General features: G+C 37.1%; 1 long non-coding RNA gene across 1 annotated transcript in view; it reads right to left on the bottom strand.

Annotated features, from left to right (window-relative positions):
* Nucleotides 1–22,267, bottom strand: part of LOC127386909 (uncharacterized) — a 110,456-nt gene that overhangs the window by 15,397 nt on the left and 72,792 nt on the right. The window contains exon 3 of the long non-coding RNA XR_007890012.1: nucleotides 2,652–2,743. This is a non-coding gene — a long non-coding RNA (uncharacterized LOC127386909). The remainder of the gene's footprint in view (nucleotides 1–2,651; nucleotides 2,744–22,267) is intronic.

Raw genomic sequence — 22,267 nt, 5'->3', positions numbered from 1 at the left:
CCATCATTTACCTTTCATCTCCTGCATTGATACTTAAATGGTAAAGCATCGGGTTGCAATATGTATTGATACTACATCTTTTCGTAATTGACAGGGTCAGAGGCAAGTAAGTGTTCAGTTACTCTACATTGCTGTAATTACAGTGCAAACCAGTCACTCTCCAAGTCTGCAAGGAAAGCTGGCAGCTAAAGTCACTGCACACAGCAATCATAACAGCACTGACAGGCTGCTGTCAAGCAGGCAGGGGCATTCTGGAGATAGATAGCAGAAATGCCAAATCCAAGACAAATGCGCTTGGAATATGTAATAAATCATGTTAGCTGTCTGATGCTTCTCCTTGGTGTATGGATAGTTATTCAAATCAACTCATTAAAATAACAATTACCATGTGATGAAACAGGAAACAAAGATGTGAACTATGCAACATGGCCATGAAGTATTTTTTAGCACTCAAGCCAAAACAAGTCCTGGTTTCCCCACCTATTAACCAATTTCAGGACCTAGTACACTCGGCATCAGGTTATGGAAGTGTCAAACAGAAGCACAGATAAATAGCCCTCATCTGAGCAACCGTATAGAGATGCTATATTAAGATCTCCATTTATCAAGCATTGGAATAGGCTGCCTGGGGAAGTGGTTGTGTCACCATCTTGGGCTTTATTAGGGACATGGTATAGTGGTGGACTTGGCAATGTTAGGTTTATGGTTGGACTTGATCTTAATGGTCTTTTCCAACCTAAATTACTCCATGAGTCTACAACTTGGACTGCAGTTCCAGGGAGCTACAACAGCCACTTTGAGGTGAAATGAAGAAAGCAGATTCCACCTGCAGCCCTGCTAGGGTACAGGCAGGAGACACATACACCGTCATGGCCTTCCTGTGTCCCACAGGCCAGGACGCAAAGATGAGGATGATCTATAAACAACCACACATGCAGGGGAGGCATAGGAGAGTCTTCTGCAGCAGGAGGAACCTGCAGGAAGTTAGTGCCTTGCAACAGAGGTTTTGCTTCTGTGACTTGATCAGATACATATCTGCATCTATCTCAGGCAAACATTTCAAGCTAACCATTCTTTTAAAACATCTTAATAACCTTTCAAACAGAAAAAGTAAGGAACAGAATGGTTTGCATGTAGAGGATGAGTGAAGTGGGTCATGCTCTTCAGTCAGCCTCATAATAATGACAGTTTGCTAGTACAGATAATTAAAGGTGTACATTTGCACCAGCAGCAATACATATGCAAAATTTATGGCATTTAGGTGTCATACACTTCATGTGTAAATTGCTTTCAAAATAGTTATAGATGTAAAATGATGAAAATGACAAGCATAATTTCATTTAAAAAAAATTGCACTGAAAAACATGGGAAAATACTTGGTGTTAAGTTAACCAACTCAAGTGACTAAATGTTTATATCCAAATATTTATGTGGTGCACATGTGAGAGATTAGCTTCAAAGACAAAGCATTTCAGAATGACCTACATTTGCAGAATCTGACTTTGCTCCCTTCTATTCAATAGCATTCTTCTGCATACAGTTATACTAACATCTAAATGCTTTTAAAGACAGTATTTGTATAAAGGGAAAAGAGCAGATAGACTGAAAGCCTAGTTAGGCCCTTAGCTGGGATTTTCAAAGCCAGGTGACCAAGTTTCATTAATATTCCTTAGAAATACAGAATCCAGCTGCTCTTTGTGCCTCAAAATGTGAGCAGAAAGAACAGAAAGTTTCTTTTACCAAGATTATAGATATTTCTTTTAGTAAATACATGTCTGAAGATAATCCTTGAAGATTAAAACAAGTTTGTCAAGTCCTAAGTACAGGCTAACAAATGCCTTTTGCAAACTAAATTACATGTTCACAGCATAAATAACACTATGAAAAAAGCATCTATGAAAAACTACAGAATAGCTAGTCATCTGATACTCTCATTTGCTTTCATTTCAGTTTCTCAGCGGGTTGTTGTTTGTTTTTTTTCTTTGAAGAGCCATTTCCTTCTATCGGCAGGTCTGGAATCTACTACTTCTTGTGGCTGCAGAGTTACCTCCCTAACCCTCACTCCCTTAAAAGATGACAGAGTGAGAAAAAAAAAGAAATGAGTAGCACTGCTTTGCAGCAGCTCACTGATTATCTGAATACAAGAAATATAAACAAGGATTTTTACCAGTGATCTCAAAAATACGTCACTGTAAAGGTTTTGAGAGTGCAGAGAAATGTTAGCTTGCTGCAAATGAAGAGATCTGACATTTTCAGCCATGGAAACATTACGTGATCAACCAGAAACATACATTCTGAAAAAAAGTTGCAGTATGTCCAAATAATATACCATAACATGAGTTACTATGGTAACTATTTGAATTTGAGATCATGGAAGTGGAGCTGTTTTCACCACACAAAACATTAAATAATCACATAAAATATACTTTTGGCATTACCAGGTAAGCCTGATTCCAACATGAATACTAGTTTGCATTTTGTCCCCTTCTTACAAACAACACTGGGGTAAAACACTTTTGACTGAGCAGGCTTTTCTTAGGTTAATTCTTAATCCACAGTGTATAAACAAACAGGTAACATTTAGGAAAAAGAAAAAAAAAAAAGAAAAAAAAAAAGGCTGAATGTAGGAAACACTAAAACAGATCCTTTACCTGGAAAATGCTCAGAATGGGCAACTTTTCTTGAAGAAAACATTCCTTTGAGGACAGGTCTTGCTTCCATCCACAGTATATTCTGTAAAATTCTGTAAAAACATTAGACGTTTGCAAGAATGAAATGCAAGATGGCTCTTAATGTACTGGTTGAAGAGGCAGTAGAAACAGTGTTCCAACATTAAATTCTAAGAGTGCAAAATATAAATATCATTATGTAACCAAGTGCTTCAGCTAAAGAAAAAAGCAAATTTGTTAATTTGTTTTGAGCTTAAGAATGAAAAGGCAGCAGCAAAACATTAAAATAAATAAATAACTTAAATTTTCTCATTATGCAATTAGGGTTTTTTTACTGGTCTTTATAATTGAAATTTATTTGTAAAGATCTGCCATAGGAAGGAAGGGAACCTGCAACAATGACTCCTACAAATCATTACTATTCAAAAATTTTATTTTCAAGGTAATAGTCAACTGTGTTTGAAAACTCCCCTTAGACAGAACAATAGTTCAGTGAGGTCATTTTAGTTATACAGTGCCACAAAAGCTACACATTTCTGAAGCTAGTCGTGGAGGGCAGAAATAATATAGATATTAGGAAATAATATTCTACTGAAGCAGGTAAAAACATACATATACATATGTATATACACAAAATAAAATGAGACTGAAGACAGGCAATAAGCCATGTAACTCAGCAAATATTTTCTCATCTTATTCTTAGCCAATCTGATGAAAAATACTCTGTTCAAATACAGAAAATCCTAACATTGAAATTAACTTCTCTCTCTATTCTCTGAATACCTTGAGTTTCACCTGCATCCTTTTAAGGAGACTAAACAAAAATACAAGTGACTGAACAAAAAATTATTAAAGCAGAGTAATGGATTTAGAATTCCCATGTGGTTTTAGTCCTTGTAACACTCTTCCTGTTGTTTGTTTTGTTTTTAAATAAAGCAAATAGTTAAGCAGACTGGTTTTGTTCAAGGCCTACCAGCAATTTTTGAATTACCTTTTTTCTAGCTGTGTTTCTCACTCTTCTACAACAGCCCAGGAAGACACAGTGTTCCAGAAGCCATGATCGTTTAGTGCATTACAGATCTATTTTTCAAGGCAAAATTGACCAGGTCTCATGTACGTGAAAACAATAATCCATGACTCCACAATCCACAACCTTTACGGCTTAGGGCACAAGAGCTGTCTCAAACTGCCCCTCAGCAAAAAGCAAAAATTTATCACACAAGATTTAACATATTTCTGCACTGGATACTGATCAGTGAAACAGTGCATTCTGTCTTGTGCAGAATAAACAAGACTTTTTTTTGATGTTTTAACTGATTGTTGACATGCACAATAGAGGACAGTTATTCCTAAGATGTTTTAGGAGAATTATCAGAGGATGTGATGCCTCATTTGCTGGGTAATAAATGTTCCATCATGGTAATAACTGCATGGAAGTGTATGTTTCTGAAACAATTTTCTAGCTGAAGAAATGGATTAGAGAGATTACTGTTTCATCAAAGTGGCAGAAAAGTTGAGAGGAAATATGGAAGGAAATTTTTGTATAATTTCTGTAAAGTTGTTACTTGTCAAACCTCACTGGCATCAATCACACAGTATCTTTTCTTCTGATGCAACCACATCAAAAAATGTGAAGTTTCTCTTTAATATGCATGTGTTAGAGTCAAAGAAGAAGAGACATAGTATTGGAAGTTTATGTTTCTTTGATTTGTACTATCATCTAGGCAAGAAAGGTGCAGATGATACTATAATTTTAATTTCAGTTTCTAATCAAGTAGTGAGTCTTTGCAAACATTAAAGAGATTGCAGTATTAAATATTCTATAGCACATTTTTAAGCTAACAATGTACCGTAATTTCCAGCAAGGTACCTGATCCTGTATATAAATAAGAAACACATCGATTCTTAGACAAGAAATTCACATATAGAAAACTTGACTAGTCTGACATTCTTGAAGAATAATGGTGATTAACATGCCTGGACTGCATTCAGTCAAGAACCATGTTAATGGATTTTGGAGAAGGCATTCCTATCGACCCATGCAACCCTGTAGAGAAGTCATTAAAGAACAAGAAATAACCAATAAAAGGATTTGCTGCACATAAAAAAAAAAAATGTTGCTGAATTAGAACAGGATGGCAAAAGGGCCACATCACAAGATTCTTTTGTAAGTATCTTTCCCTACATTTTATTCTGTTATCTGTCTTGTTATCTCCCCCCTACCCCAGGTTTCAAACAGAACACTTCATTTTCTTTAGAGATATATATGCAAAAAATATAGCTGGTTGTAGGATGATTTCCATATGTTGTTCAAAAGAGATTTGAGAGCTCTCCAGAAGCTTAAACTGGTGGAAATGTTGCCTACTGCTAGTAGCGCAGTGCTTATTAGAACATGTAATGTTTGTGCTTAGGTTACAGCCCAAGTACAGTGTAGAAGATTAGTGGACACTGCTCGTTTGGTGCCCAGGAGTCTCAACCCTGATGGAGACCTGGTTATTGAAATAATTGCTGCTTTTACATTTTCACTGCAGACTTCGCTGTGAAATCAGTTGTCATGCATCTGAGTTTTCTATTCCAGGAGCAACGCACCTTGATGGTTCCAGCTTCACTGTCTACTTTTTATTTTGGTTAAATTGCCTAAAGTTTTTAAACTACTGAACTCAAACTATAATCTAAAACTAAACCAAAACCAAACCAAACCAAACCAAACAAACAAACAGGCTAGTTGAATTTAATGTATCATTCAAGTTTTTAATGTTCTAAGGAAGAACTTTGGTAATGTCCTTTTTACATAGCATAACCATAGCCATCAGTTTTCCACATCTCTTTAAAAAGGAAAACGGTACTGACGAAATTAAGAGAGCACGATTAGAAAAAGGTTGGTCAAAAATGAAGCTTTTTGGGTAGTTTTGAGACGACAATTTTTCATAGATTTTGAAAAGTACATTTCATTATTTATTTTTCATAACTTGCCAGCTTTACATATTTACTGTCTTCTCTCTTCAATTCTATTGATAGTATAGAATCATAGAATCGTTAAGGTTGGAAGGAACCTCAAAGATCATCAAGTTCCAACCCACCTGCCATGAGCAGGGAACCCTACCTCTAGTTCAGGTTGCACAAAACCTCGTCCAACCTGGCCTTAAAAACCTCCAGGAATGGGGCATCAACAACTTCCCTGGGCAACCCATTCCAGTTCCTCACCACCCTTATAGTGAAGAATTTCTTCCTAATATCTAACCTAAATCTCCACTCTCTCAGTTTAAAACCATTACCCCTTGTCCTATCACTATCTTCTCTGATAAAAAATCCCTCCCCAGCTTTCCCTGTAGGCCCCTTTCAAGTACTGGAAGACCACTCTAAGGTCTCCCCAGAGACACCCTTCTCTTCTCTAGGCTGAACAGTCCCAACTCTCTCAGCCTGTCTTCATAGCAGAGGTGCTCCAGGACTTTGATTAATTTGGTGGCCCTTCTCTGGACCCTCTCCAACAGGTCTATGTCTTTCTTGTGCTGAGGGCGCCAGAACTGTGCACAGTATTCCAGGTGGGCTCTCACCAGAGCAGAGGGGCAGAATCACCTCCCTGGCCCTGCTAGCCACATTTCTTTTGATGCAGCCCAGGATGTTTGGCTCTCTGGGCTCCAGCACGCACTAGCAGCTCAAGTCAAGCTTCTCATCCACTACCACCCCCAAGTCCTTCTCCTCAGGACTGCTCTCCAGCCATTCTTCCCCCAGCCTGTATTTGTGCCTGGGGTTGTGCCAACCCAGGTGCAGGACCTTGCTCTTGGCCTTGTTGAACTTCATGAGGTTAGCACTGGCCCACCTCTCCAGTCTGGCAAGGTCCCTCTGGATGGCATCCCTTCCACCTAGGGTGTCAACCACACCACACAGTTTGGTATCATCAGCAAATCTGCTGAGGATACACTCAATCCTACTCTCCATGTCTCCAGCAAAGAGGTTAAACAGCACTGGTTGCAGCATTGACCCCTGAGGGACACCACTTGTCACCTGCCTCCATTTGGACATTGAGCCATTGACCACAACTCTGTGGGTATGGCCATCCAGCCAATCTCTTATCCACCAAGTGGTCCATCTGTCAAATCCATGCCTTGTCAGTTTGGAGACCAGGATGTCATGTGGGACTGTGTCAAACACCTTGCACAAATCCAGGTAAATTATGTCAGTTGCTCAGAATTACACAAAAATATCTAGAATAACTGGCAGTTTTGTTCATAATAAACCAATTCTGTTTTTAATTCACAGTAATGTTTAGTTCCATTAACCAGCTGCTTGTTCTAATAAGATCCATTTCACAGGCAGGGAATGCACTGTGCCGGTCATTAGTAAAAAGTGCTTCTGCACACATATAGCCTTTGGCAAGGTGTGTTTCCTGGTTTTTTATTTGATGGAGTGTTTTTGTTGTGTTTTTTTTTTTCACATTGACTTTTAAAGTGCTATCCAGAAAACTCAAACTGGTTCCAGAGTGCCTTCAGGTTTCTGTGCTGAATGCAACATCTCTAGATCCACAGTTGTTCAAAAGTGCAAGAAACTTCTGCAGCACAATTGCAACACCATTTTATCAGATCACCTGATGATGAGCTGTCAAAAGCTTGGAGTGAGAAGAGCAGAGAGCACAGCTGGGCACTCTTAGCACATCCAAGGATAGCCCCTGACAGTGAAATTCTCTGCAGTCACAGTTATGGCTCAAGATATTTTTCTAAGCAACAGAAAAACTCCAGTAGGAGAATGGTCAGGCAAAACCTGCCAGGCCTTCCCTTGGCTCCCTTCACTGTAGGTACCCTCCACTGCCTGCCTTGAGAACAGCATATCTGCACTGAACAACCAGAGTGGATTCAACAACTGACCTTTTTCTCCAGCATGGCACCTATGAAACAAGATTGCAGTGCAGAAAAAAAACACAAAACATTTACTGTCACTATATATCTTTAGTTTATCACCAGTCCACTGAGGCATGCAAACCCTTTTGAATTCTTTGCTTTGACAACAAAATAAACATAAGATTGCAATAAACATAACAGCGCCAACAACCCCCATGTTGGAAAAAGAAAAAAAGAGCAAAGCTTGACATTTTACAATGTATTCCCTGAAAAAAAAAAAAAAAAAAAAAAAGGCTATTTAGAGAGACTAACAGCACATGTCCTGGTGGCCAGCCTCCATCAGTTAGGAGAGCTCCTGTCAGCTACACTTCCTCTTGGCAGAGAGACACACTGATTAGGGCCTTGTAGCTTGTCTGGCAAGGAGACAGAGCTTCTAGTTTCTTCATGCAAAGTCACTGCTTACCATGGAAAATGTTTTACCTTTTCCTAGGTAAAGTTTCTATTCTTCAGTAGGTTATTTGCAGGCAGCATGTTATTCAGCAGAGTTGCTCACTCCTTAAACTACTATTTTTTAACACTTAATCTCTTCTCCAGAACCCATTTAGACAATGGCAGTCTCAGAAAGAGAAAACATCTGGTTAAATGAAAGTATTTTAAACCAAGGGCCACGAATTTTGGAAAATTTGCCTCTCAGAAGACAACTTTAGTCACATACCTCAAGACCACAGTTATTCTGTTGGTAACAGACCTGGTGTAGAAGTATTCAGCTCTTTATTTGTGTCCTCCCCCATCAGTGGTGGTGATAGAACTATGCACATGACAATGCTTCAAAGGTATGAAATTATATAGTTTAAAACAATCAAACCAAAGACAAACTTGCTTACATTACGTTATTTTTGAAGCCAAATAATTTGAGAATTTAGAATATAGACCAGCTCACAGGATACCAGGTTTTCTAAAAAGCTCAGGACTTTTACTTAAAATGAATTGTTGACAGGAAAGTAGTAGTATGACACAAACATGGCCTCTTCAAAAATCTTCTAATTCTGATATTTTTGTCTGTGAAAATGTTTCCAAATCCTCACTGAAGTCAAAGACTACTCTGCTTTAACTGGATATGTGTGTGGTTTATCAGACCAGTCACAACAAAGCCATGCAGAAGGACTTGTTGAGATCAAATTACTGACAGAAAAAGCAAAATTTGAAGTGAAAACTCCTTCAATTACTGTCTCTGTAGTTAGCTGAATATTAACCATATTTTTATGGCTAGCAACCACTCAGGAAAGACTGAACACCAAGAGAATAAAAGGAAAGCAAATTTATCCAAAGGGATTATCAGGGCCTCACCCTCTAACAGAAACTATGAATAGGATTAAAGGATTTGTTAAACAAACTAAAATGGTTGGCAAAAAGGTTGAACCAGCTTTAAACAGCACCATAGGAAAGGTGAGATAAATTGGCCAGAAACATCACAGGGCCAAAATCGTGAGTGCTGCTGTCTGCAAGAAGAGAGACCTGAGAAGGACGTCTAGGAAATGATAGCTACAAATGTTCCAGTCTTGGTTATATGAACAAAGTGCTTCAAAGATCAGTTGATCTTAATCATTTGGGGACTGACTGTAATCTCTTTCTGCATACTCATACAGAGCTAACAAATAGTTAACTACCAGCTTCTCTCTTTTAGGGCATATCATGTCATGTAGCGGATGTAATATTATAAAAGTAGCTATAAAGAACACTTCAACCTCATTACATGATCAAATGCATGGACTTTCAAAATAAATTATAATGCACAGTTTTTTCCACATGACAGCCAAGTTGTGAAATAGAGTGTTCCCTGGGGTATCTAAAGACCAAAGAAAACAAAGGAGCTTGCTATTAAGTCAGCTGAAAAAGAAGTCCACAAAATAACTACAAGAATATCTGAAATATCATCGGAAAACAAACATTTTTCTTCACAAAAATAAAAAAGCACAAAGACTACATAGATTTTTACTATTATTTCCTCTTCTCCTCGATATTTAATAATTGAGGAATACACCACAAACTCAGTAATTTTTCTGGTAAGCTTTCCTTTATGGATTAAAAGCCAAGCAATTCGGTCTGTAGTTCCAGCCATCTGGGTGGTTACACACAACATAATGTGACCCTAAAATACAGAATAAAAAGAGCAACCCTAACATACAGTATTATAAAACCAGCATTCTACAAACAAGCCAGACTTAAAAAAAAAATAAAAAATTAATAAATAAATAATACCAATGTTAATGTTTCACAGAAATTAATGGACTAAACTAGTTAAATGGCTAATTATCAAAGGTGCCCTTGTTGTATCAGCTAATCACATTGTGACCCCAGTGCCCTTTGAGCCTGTCAGTGATAGTTCAAAGCCTGTCAGCATATTTTCCATCTGGTTGATTATGACAGAATTAAATCATGCCCAACATGCTAAAACTAGACATCCTTCTGATTTCACCTTCTGGCAGCCCAAATAGTACCTTGTTCATCTTCTCCAGGGAAATCTTCAGATCACAGTCTCCCTTTGTGTTCCTTTCCTGTTCTTTCTCTTCCTGCCCCAGTTTAATGAAAAGGATGCTCAAAGATAGTAATGTCACAGGACTTTTGCAGAAGTAAAAAGCAGGCTCTTGAAAGGTAACAATGCATTCAGTCAGATTTCCTGACCTTCATTCCACAATGAAGTAGGAAAGCCACAAATTTTATGGAAATATCAAACAATACAGCTACAAAGCTCTTGTTCGGTTTTGCAAAGTTACCAAAGCCAAGAAGATTTAAGTAAGAGATAAAATATTCTTTGTTTCCCCACACACAGTATCCACATCCTACAATATAAGATCTGACCAGTTTGCATAGTATTTCAAGCTATTAAAATCACAATTAGAATAGTGATTAAACACCCTTGAAGCAAATAATCTTACTCCTTTTTAAACAGGTATCATGCTGGTCTAATTTTCAATTCCCCAAATATTAATAAAAGAAGAATTACATTGCAAATGTATATAGTACACTCTAGCAATGCACCAAACTAGCTCATTGCCAGACAATTTATGCTATTGCCAGCCTCTATGTTATCTTAACACTTGCCATCGAAATATGACAAGAATGTAAAACCTAAAATAAGCTGCTTGAATGACCTCCCTTCTACAAAAATCCATGAAGTCTAATTGCAAAATGAATAGCATAATAGGAAAGCTTTTTGCTGTCTGCAGCATAGATTTTTCTTAGAGTCAGTAGAATATCTCCATAAGTCAGATGAAGCACACATACAAAACACATAGCTCCAAAAACTATAGGCCAATATGCATTAAAAACAAAGCATATTTATTTCATGCTGATAAGTGGTGGGTCAATTCTCCTTTACTTAAAGTTTCTAAAAGCTGTCTAGGACACTTGACAGACTCCAAACACAGTAACGGGGGATTGTCAGATCTGACTATTATGAGATTAACTGTCCTCATGACCTCTGCCCTCCTCTAATACCCTCAGCTTTCAGAATTTATTTTCTAAGCAGAGTCAATTATAAATGACACTTTTAAAAACACATTAACTAATATAATTAAGTTAGATAGTTGGAAATTTTGCTCTGCCTTCGTTGGATTATTTGATATGTTCACATATAACTATCAAAACAGAAAAAGGTATGCTTATATTTCAACTCTATTTTTTTAAAAGGGATGTGCAAATGTACTAAGTGCATTGGAAAAGCTCCTTCCTTGTCTTACAAGAGAATATCCCCAGTCTTACTGTCAAAAACTAACATGACTACTCATAAAACAAATGTACTTATTCAGTCTTCGGAGAGAAAGTAGGGTTTATAACCCCATCTTGCTTTTGAAAATACAAATGAACACTGACTACCAGAGTTTGTAACAATACAATTTGTGATTGTGTAACATATTTAACAGGTGTTTCCAGTCCCACGTTGTAAACATGGTACACATTGAAATTTGTCAGAGCCGTTAAACAGCACATTTCATCTTAAAATCTTATATCAAGTAAATAGATGTTATTAATTTTTTTTTTGTCTTAAGAATAGTTCTGAATGTAGAAGAATACAGAGACCATTTGTATTTGTTTAAATAAAAAAAAGGCTCAGAAAATACCTATAAAATAATAATATAGACAGTTTTCTGGTCCTTTATGAGGGAAGTAGCTTAAAGCTACTCAGAAAAAGTCAAAGATTTCCTTACTACAAACAAGTGCTCTGAAGGTTATCAGGCCAAGAAAAACATGTTCTGCTGGGAAACAACAGCTTATGTACCTTCCAACTGTATTGCCTTTAACCAAGCAGAATGACTACTCTATTAAGAGATACATTCAGTGCAAAAACTGCACACCTTTAACAGAAACTTAGAACAAAAAATTCTGTACGCGTAGAATTAATCTCTCAAAAACTATTTCAAGATATGTATTTATTACAGCTTGATCCATCATTTCATTAACTTAAAAAAAAACATTAAAACAAAATTCCTTGTGAACTGGAAGTACCCCTTTTCCATGGTACTTTGCATAGCACACAGAACTTTCACATGTTGGGTTTGGTTTTTGTTGTTTGTTTTTTTTATTTGTGTTGGTTTGGGGTTTTTTTGTTTGGTTGTTTTTTTGTTTTGTGTTTTGGTTTTTTGTTTGTTTGGTTTGTTTTTTTCTCTTAAAAACCAGAAAAGCAAAGATTTTTCCATTGTATTTTGGGGAATTTTTCATGTTGATTGAAATATAGGAAAAAATGACCTGAGGATTTAGGATTTGTCGGATGATGTCAACCTTTGCGGCGAAGCCATAAAGCCACAAGAAAGCATAAACAAAGCATGAACAGAAGATACTTGGATTTAACATGCACCACTCTTCTGTCAAATGCTGGAAATACATTGCTCCCATTAGGCTCCAATGGGAGGTCTCCTTGGTTTATTGGAGTTAGCCTGCAAAGGAGTTTTCAGATGCTGTTCACCTAAACAGCTGTTTCTGTCAGCATTTCAGTCTTCTGTGGAGCAGGATGATTAATCCCATTCTGAGCGTCTCTAACGCTGTTACCTTTTCAGAAGCCTTTCCTGTCCTTGCTTTCACTCAACCCAAGAGTTGCAGCGCTTAAAGGTTTCAGAATAATTTTTGTTGTTGCTAGCCAAAGACACTGAGTTCACATGTTTGGGTGGGGGACGGAGGGAGGAGAGGCATTAGATCAATCAGTAGAAAACCCTTTCTGATAAATGGGCACACAGACACTTTATGAAAGGAAAAGAGATGAGGACATACGCACATCAGGAACATGAGTGGCTCTACTTCCTCCTCCTTACTCCGCCTACAAAACCCCTACTTGCTTGTCATTTATTTTTTCCTCTTTACCACTCTTGCAGTAAAAGATCTAAAAGTGATTATATTGGTTGTTTCCAACACAAAAAATGTAAAAGTTTTAACAAACAAAAAAACACAAACCGAAAAAGTATAGTTAATATATGATCCAGACCTGAAACACTTTAGATTAAACCTATCTCTCTATTGTAAATCTTCTCAATCTTCAATGTTTTTATCTAGTCTCTTTGCCCTGTAGAGTCCCAAAGGACAGCTAACATCTTTCCAGATATTTTCAGGTATCCTTGCTTAATCTTAGAGATAGGTGAAGTTTGACTCTATCAGAATCAGAGACAATAATCTCTTCCAAAGAAATTTCAAGTTTTCAACATTTCAGCATTTTCTTCAAGAGTCAGAAATTCATATATACAGGAAGCTTTTTGTTGAACTGTTGAAATTTAGTAATATAATGTTTAAAGGACAAGTTGGACAATTAACTCAATTTATTCTCTATCTCTCGTGATGTAAATCAAGAGAACACCCAAATTTAAGTGCCCTTCAGGTTTCATTCAGGTACAACTAATAATTTACAGCTATATAGCACACATCTATTTTCTAGACTAAAGCTAATGTAGAGAAAAGGTTCTTCAGCCAGAGGCTACTGATGCCCTAAGGTTTCACTTTCCTCTTTTTTTCGGACTTGGACTGCTGATAGTTACAGTGCATTTGACCTGAAACAACTCTGAATTTAGAGTAGGTTTGCTCTATATTTATGTCCCTAAGCCCATTTAGCTGACTCAACAGTTACTTTAGCAGTGAAATCAAAACTTCTCTTACTGACAAAAAGGAAACATCACCTGAGCTCCTTCTTTCCTCCTCTTAGGCTAATCCTTCTGTAGAGACTGTCTGTATTCCCTGAGCTCATCTCACTCAGCAAGCACTTAAAAATTCTTAATTGTACTGCTAGTTCATGCCTCTCCTAGATGCTTCAGTTTCAGACAAGTGCTCATTGCTGTCTCCATCTCTGTATCTTTTCTTTCTTGTTTCCATCAGGAAGCTCTCTTGACACACCAACACACCTTCTACCCTAAAATAATCTTGCTCACCCACAGTTTATACATCTAGTCACCTTCAATATCTCTAACATTCCTTGGATCCTCTCCCTTACTTCAACAGTTGCTATCTTGCTTATTCTTGCCAAACTCCCTCTGAAAATCCACAACTACTTCCTTTGATCCTTCCTGATCCAACTCCCAGAGGCCAATGACTGATTTTAAAGGATTTTACTGTAAATCAGCCCTAATTGTCTAATTAATCTCTACTGTGATTAGAAGGATTAGGTCCTTAGTCTTTGAGCAGTAAAACTTTTCTTTCTCAGTAAGAATACAGATAATACTCCCTAACACAGAGAATTCTCCTTTCACACAAGAGAACTGACAGATCTCAGTAGTCAGCAAAAAAGAATACCTTATACTTTGAGCTTTCACCAGTGTCCATTCAAGATAAAAGTACAAACATGAAGGAATTCCAAAAAGTCATACTCATTTTTTTAACACACAGACAAATCAGAAACTGCACTTTAAAGGAAATAAATTTAAAGGACCATCTGTTCCCACAGGAAAAAAACAAGCTATATTTAATGTGTATCATACAAGATATAATATGCTTCTTAATGGAAATATAATGAAAAATTATCACATAAAGGGACTGAGAGCAAATACATCAAAGCTTTTATTGCATTCAGAATATGAATAACATTAGTTGTACTGCAGATACCTTAAAGAAAGGTCAAAAATGGGTAATAATTCTAAATACCAATCAGAGGTACGTGTGTTAAGGACTACAGAAAAGAACAAGAACATATATTTTGTCTAGCTAAACGTTTTCTAATGAGAATAATAGAAAGAGCACAAGGAAATTAATTGCTTCATGCTGCAAATCAGCAATTAGTAAGCCATATCAGCCCTAAAGAAATCACCCTACATCTGCATGTGATATTTTTGCTTCTCCAAGGCTGTGATGCTACAGTTTACATTTCCCACATATTTATAGAGGCACTTGTGATGAGGTGAGATTTTGGGAATTTCACTACTAGTTGACTACAGGGCATGACAGTATCCCACCACAGGATGCCATACAAAACCACATTTCAAGGAACAGGGATTTTGCCAGCTCGCCTTTTTCAGTGGGTTAGACTGGAAGACTACAAAATCAAGTGTGTGTGGGGGGAACTTTCACAATACTAGTCAAATATTTTTTGCTTTGATAAAGCTATACTTTTTTACTTCAAGGGACAGATTCTTAAGAACTTGGTACAAAAATCCTGGCCACATTTTTGTTACAGCTTAGCATTCAATTGGTCCTATTTATGAAACTTAGAAACAGATTTTCAGATTTCAAAATATCCCACACTTGTTCACCAGTGAAAACTTCAGATTTCCAGCCCTAACAAGCATCAAAATTCTGAATGAAAAAATGAATTTGTGGTGCTTGAAGAATGGGGTAGAAGCTGCAAGTTAAAAAACATTTCCTGTTCTGTGGTTATTTACCGAAATGTAATTTTAGCTAGAAATTTCAGATCAGAGTTCATTATTTTTAGTGGGAGAAGATGTAACTTCATAAAAAAATGAAGTCTCATTGGCCAGAATACTGAAGAATTGGGAAACACATCCCATTACGGTCAGTGATATTTTAAGGGAATGTTCGTAACTGCACAGAACACACTCATTAATTTCATTGCACTACAGTACAAATGAATTTAGCCTCTTTGACAGAATCACAGAATCCTTCTGGTTGGAAAAGACCTTTCAGATTATCAAGTCCAACCATTAACCCAACTCTAGTGAGTCCAGAGCTAAACCACACACCTGAGCACCACATCCACATGGCTTTTACATACCTACAGGCCATGAGGTACCTCTGTAGCTTGTGAGATGTCCACCCCAACCAGGCTTTTCTTTCATTTTTTGTCAATTTAATGCCCGAGTTTCCTCAGTCAAAAATATAAATTTTAATTGATTACTTGGGTAATAAGTATGAAAATCACTCTATGACATCCTCCTATGACATAAAACCAAAGAAATATTCTGGTGGGATTTTATACGTTCTATTACATGCAAAGTAAAGCCTTAGATCTTGGAAATATTTTTATCAACTATCAAACTTGCTAATGCTCCAACTGAAGTTGTAAAGAGTGAGCTAAAGTTCGTTCCTACCTCTAATAAAGCCAGTGCCAGAATTTAAAATATTTCTATAATGAAATTAAGATCTGGAAGCAAGTAAATGAAAGGTTTTTGTTTATTTTTAAATCAAAGATAATTAAATTCCTGTGTAGCAAGAAAACTAAAGTGGCTCTGGCAGAAAATTTTGAAGCAGTGGAGAAAACTATTTAGTCTGACAAATGGTTTGGCTGGAAACATTACTTAAGTCTTTTACAGTGCATTTCCTTTTCTCAATGTTCACCTATGCCTACCAAGCTAAGCATAAACACAGTATGGTATTTTCTTCTAATGACTTACCATTGTGGAATTTTAAAAGGTTATTTTTTTTTTTCAAAAGAGAAAAATCAGTGCTAGGCGCTTCTTACTGTTCTGATTATTTCATTAATTTGTTTCCGTTTTTCACTACTTCTACAGCACAAGCAGGGATTTGGCCTTAAAAAGTATTTCAAAATCTCTGCTGTAAGTCTGTTGATGGATCTAGACAATGTTGGGTATATTTTGCTCTTTTCTTGAATCCCCTGCCAGAACCTCAGACTCCCCACACTTTCTCTTTGCTACAACGCACTGTCCTCCATTGAATCCATATCCTGATGATCTTCCCTACACTCCCTCACCAAAACCCTCAGTGCACTGTACCTGTAAATCTTCACCAAAAATTTACCCTGACTTTCCTGACTGAAAAAGCCAATATATATAAGCCATATATATGACCCTAAAAGCCAATATAGCAATAAAATGTACAAAACAGCATGCAGGTATTAGTGGAAGTCATATATACTTCTGCCAGACTTTTTGCACTTAGGTGAATTTCACCAGCCTTCCACAATTTTTTTTCCCCCTCCTCATCCTTGATTTTATCTATAGCCTTTTCTAGCCTACATATATCTCAGCTTGCATCCAGCCAGTCTATTCAAAAAGCTGCTGCTAAAATTATCACTTTCATGCTGCTCAGACCCTGCCAGACATTCATATTCAAACCAAAACCTTTATCCTCTGCTTCAAGTTCACAGTTGTTCTCTTAAATCCAAGGCCCAGAAAAACACAACACATACCTACAGTTTTGCCCTCTTCTCAATTTGCTCTGCTCCTTTTTAAACTTCCCTTTTCCCCATTACGCTTTTCTTACTTTCATCCCTATTTTATTTTCTGTACCATCCCTTAATAGTCTTTCTTGCTATTTGGGTATAAAACTCATCAGTTCTTAAATTTAGGTCCTTCCATAAAACACATTTATTTGAAGGGCTGGAGGGTAGGGCGGGGAAAAGGGGAGTTTAAGCACCACCTGTCTCTGAGCCTACAACAAAATCCAGAGAATGAATCACAATTTTGCTGCCTCATAGACTTCTGAACATTTTAACTTCATAAAAGAGACTTTTATGTTCAATCAGGGTAAGAGCCACTTAGACACTCAAACCCCAAGTCAACTTACTTAAAACAAAAAAGAGATAAAAACCAAGTAACATAAGTCTAAGATGGTTTTCAAACTACTCATTTCTAAAACACTACAAATCTTTTGCAAATTGTTTGGGTTTGGTATGGGAGTTTTTTGTTGTGTTTTTTTTTTGGGGGGGGGGTTGGTTGGGGTTTTTTGTTTGTTTGTTTTGTAAAAAAAAAAAAGCAGGAGAGGGGTTTTGCATTTGTATTGTTTGTTTTATTTTCATTTCTGACTGACTGGAAGACTCTGGCAATCGAAAGAAAGAGATGGTAAAAGGTAAAATAACAATCCCCATCTTAGGCCAAATTTTATAGTGTTCTGATTTCATCTCCTATATCACTGAATTCAGTTAGCTTGCATCTATTTTCAGTTAATCTATTTAATCTCTCAGCACTCAGCTGAGATGGGCACAAGGCACTGTTGCCATTACCCTGCAATCACTGCTTGCTCATCCACACTTTTGATCACCATGGGAGCACATCCTTTCTATTTCATACCCATCAACAGCCCAGACACCAAGACAGAAATGAAAAAAAAGTAAAAGATTAATTATAAAATTGGTTTTATGAAACTCCTCACCTGCTAGTGTTTGTTCTCAGGCACAGACTTTTGTGCCACTGAGGCTTTCACTGGTGGCTTCCCAGGTTATCACAACATAGCTGAGAATCCTGATGAGTACCCATCATGATTTTTGTGCTGAAAGCTGTAACGATATCTGTTCCTTGACTATGCTTCACTTAATTATCAGGTCTCAGTTAACACCCTGCAACTCTTTTCTGTTTGCTCTGCTTTAGTCTATGTCCTGCAAACTGATTAAAAGAAGGAAAAAAAAAAAAAGAAGACGACTTTCAGAACACTAGTTTATCCAATAATGATTTTATGTCTGAAAAGACATTTTTATCTTTTAATTATTTTTCTAGTTAGTTTCTGTGCCCTGCATGCAGCATTTCCCACAATTAGCCTATCAGTGACATAAAAAGATTATCTTTTTCATGTTGCTAGCAGAGTCAGAGATCTCATAGCTAAATCCAATCTCTGAAATTATGCCAAAACTCCATCTCATTTCCAGCTTTGTCTTCTCCTTATTCCCCAGTTCCCAATTCCTCTGTGTTACGTTGTTGTTATTGAATGTCTAGGGTGAATATTTAGCTCCAGCTATTGAAAAGAAGTTTAATACTTAAGTAAAATTATGATATATATTAGGTTTTTACTATAGAAAAAGAGAACATCTTTCTTTATGTTGAAATCTTTAAAGTATTAACAAATGTTTTATCTGAGGATCAAACATCTTTTGAAGTGTGATAGGTAAAGCACAGCAGAAGCTCTGCTGGCTTCAGCTTGCAGAATTTCTCTTTACTTAATGTGAGGGGGTTTTTTTCCCCCCTGTGTAGAATGAAGGCTTACAAACTCTGAAAACCACAGGCATTGGGGCAATTTAATTCACTAAGTTTCTCCAGTAAAATTCATTTTTTCAAAACTCTATAAATCCCTATGAATTGTTCTGTAATTCTTAACTTTATAGATCACAGGGAAGATGCAACAGGCAGCTTGAAGAAGTCTGTTACAGAGCAAAAACTCCATGAAAAAAAATAAAATACAAAAACCCACAGAGCTATAATGGGTGCATGTACAGCAGATTAAATAAATATTAGTTATGAGAAAATGCTTACTTAATATTAAAATATATATATACTCTCTCTATAGAAGAACAGATTAGACCTCTCAAACTAGCAGAATTACTCACCCTAAATGACAAAGAATGTGACATTACTTCAAGCAGGCAGAATAGTGCCATCAGGATCAGAAACAGATACAGGATGGTAGACGAAGCAGAGGGAGCAGGACTGGCTTAGAAGCTTTTTTGGTGTTTGCTTGGGTTGGTTTCTTTGTGGGGGTTTTGGTTGGTTTGGGTTTTTTTTTTTTGTTTGAGGGTTTTTATTTCTTTTAAAGGCTATATCTGTAGAAAATACAAACAGAAAAGATCTAGCTCAGCTCACCTTTTTCAGGTCAGTACTTCCTCCTCTGACACATTTATAGACTTTATTTGGTGTAGATAATCAGCTCATTAACCAAAAGCATGGAAGGAAATTTCCACACATAAAATATACACCTTCCTTGCATGTGTTTTCAGAATCTAATTGTCTATATGGATCTGACCAAAACTGGTAACATTGAGCTCAATATCCCTTAGTCTTTCAGGTACATTTAGTGTTCTCCTTAGGAGACAAACCACACCAGGCAAGGGGCTGGATCCCGGGCCTAGTAGAAGGCATTTGGAAGCTTTATTTGGAAGTTATTCTGGTTTTAAGGTCTCAAACACTGGCTGCAGCCTGTACTGCATGGGGGTAACAACTAAAACCTGTTTGACAGCCTGTAAATATCCCATGTGACTCAAATTTCATTGCATGTTTAACCTCCTTATCACTCCTGTTCACTCTGAGCTGATTTTTAACACTATTAGCTCTTTTTTGGGTATGTTTTTAAGTACATTTACACAGCATCTTAATTAGAATTATTGCCATTTAAAGAAAAGGTATTAATCACGTTTCTTTTGACAAGTCAGATTTTTACAACAATTAATAAAGTTAATTACTGTATTGTTCCCTTTAGAAATAGCTAAGATAACCAGAAAGGGAAGTGGCACATGTTTTAAGGGTATGATTAATTTACAGCAAGACATGTGAGGAAGGCATCATTCTAAACTGTAATCTGCAGAGAAACTATGGTGAAAGGACCATTAGCACAACAATGCTTTTGATATTCACCTACTACGAGAAATTGCAACAGACTGTCCCACAGCATTATGGTGACACAGTAGAAAAGGCAGAAAATTACTGCAAAGGCCAAATGAGGACAGTTTCTCTGCATACTCTCTGGGGGAACAGTGCACCGAAGTACAATGTGAAATTATAGTAATTATTTACAGAATTGCATCTCCTCAATCAAAATTAATTAAACCAACTACTATTTTGGAAAAGTATCTTTCACATTTAATCTATACCCATGAAGAATAAAAAATTCCACAAGATAATTGGTTGGTTGGAAAAGTCTGATATCCTCAGTTAAAAAAAAAAAAAAATCCTACTTCAGGATTCATGGTCTGAAAAGGAATAAATTTGTGAAGAAAACATAGCATATTTTCCACACAGATTAGGAAATGCAGACTCAGATCTATAGCATCCAATGTGATCATACAAATATTACTTAGCTACTCTGGTTTACATTTTCCAGCAGCACTAAACAAAATACCTGCCTTTCACGCACAAAATCCTTTCATGCAGCCTTTTCCTTGCTCTAAACTGAAATAAAGAATTGCTGAAGACCAGATTTATTTCCTGAAGTTTTCCTTAATCATTGCCCTCCAAATGACCATTAGAAGGTCCACATTAGCAGTTTGCAACCTGTGTTTAAAGGTAAAAGCATTTGTGCCTCCCATGGGAAATTTGAGAGAGCAGAATTGGCCTCAGGAGACACCAGGACAGCGATGGAGATGACTCCTCTTGCACCCCAGAGCCTGGTTGGGCAACCCATAGAGTTCATTCTCTCCACCACACTGCAGCTCTGCCTCCTGTGTCAAGGATCTGGCAGGGCAGGTTTTACTCTGTTTTGTCAGTTTGGATGAACCCGTTGCTCCCTTGTGCATTCTCATCAGCCTGTGCTGAAGGTCTTCCAGTACATTCTGAAGACAGGGACACACACAAAAGCCAAATTTTGATTTCTTTCAGAAATCTGGCTGACAGTTTTCGTCTCATATTGTAACATAAATTTGTAGTCTCCATGTCTGTGAACACAGAGCAGTAGGTATGTCGAAGCTTTGATCGACATAGTAATGTAATTTATGTTTCAGCTGAGGAAAAAACCTGTCTGCTTCTGAACTCCCAGAAACATACTGCACTGATGAGAGAGATGGTATCCGAGCACCATGAATAGCAATCTCACAGGTTGCAGCAATTGTACTCTAAGTAGATGCCTTTCTAAATTGAGTCTTGGAGCATGAGAAAGCAAGAGTGGCCCCAGTCTCCACAAGTCAATGCACTGTAAATTGGAAAATTACTTAACTTGACCACTGGGCTTTCCCCTCCTTCAGAATATCTCTCTAAATTAGATAATCTCTTCTGCTGCAATATTCAAGATGTATATTAAGCGGAAAAAAAACCACAAACAAGTGTCATAGTGTTGTGTTTGATCCCCAGTGGAACTACTGTCATACACTAGGTGAAATGTGCTAATCGACAATTTAAAATTTGTATTAGAAAATCTTCAGTAGCTTGACCTTCCAATGGTGAATTGCTCAGGTTAAATTAAGTTAATATAGTTTATGATCAAGTACAACACTTAGGAAAAAAGCATTTGTTTTGTCCATCCTCAATTGAACTTTAAATAGCACCAGCTTCCCATTGTCCTGGAATATAAAACTGTATACTGGGAGGGGAGGTAAAAGGCCTTCCCATCTGCCTCGAATCCGCCTCTCGCCACCTCCATAAAACAGCATTGAACTGCAGCCACACTACTTCCAGCCACATTACTGATCCACAGCAAGGCAATAAGAGAAAGAGAAATTTAGCTGCCTGGAATTAGAGGATAAAGGCAATAGAGCAGAAACTGAATAGGAAATATGAGACATTTTAATGTGGTTGTAACTGCCTGCTCCTAGCTTTTTTGGCCATATGATTGTCTCACCTAAGATTCAGACTTCTTCTAAGTTAACAGAGCTGCATAATCCCCTGCACGTTTCAGGGTGTTTGTGTTTCCTTCCCTCTGGGGAGCACTGTTCTCTTTCTGAAAAAGAAAAAGATAACCTTATGT

Source organism: Apus apus, chromosome 7 (genome assembly GCF_020740795.1).
Source record: "Apus apus isolate bApuApu2 chromosome 7, bApuApu2.pri.cur, whole genome shotgun sequence".
Classification (NCBI taxonomy): Eukaryota; Metazoa; Chordata; class Aves; order Apodiformes; family Apodidae; genus Apus; species Apus apus.
The sequence above is the reverse complement of the archived record's forward strand: the minus strand, read 5'-3'. Positions and strand labels throughout refer to the sequence as shown.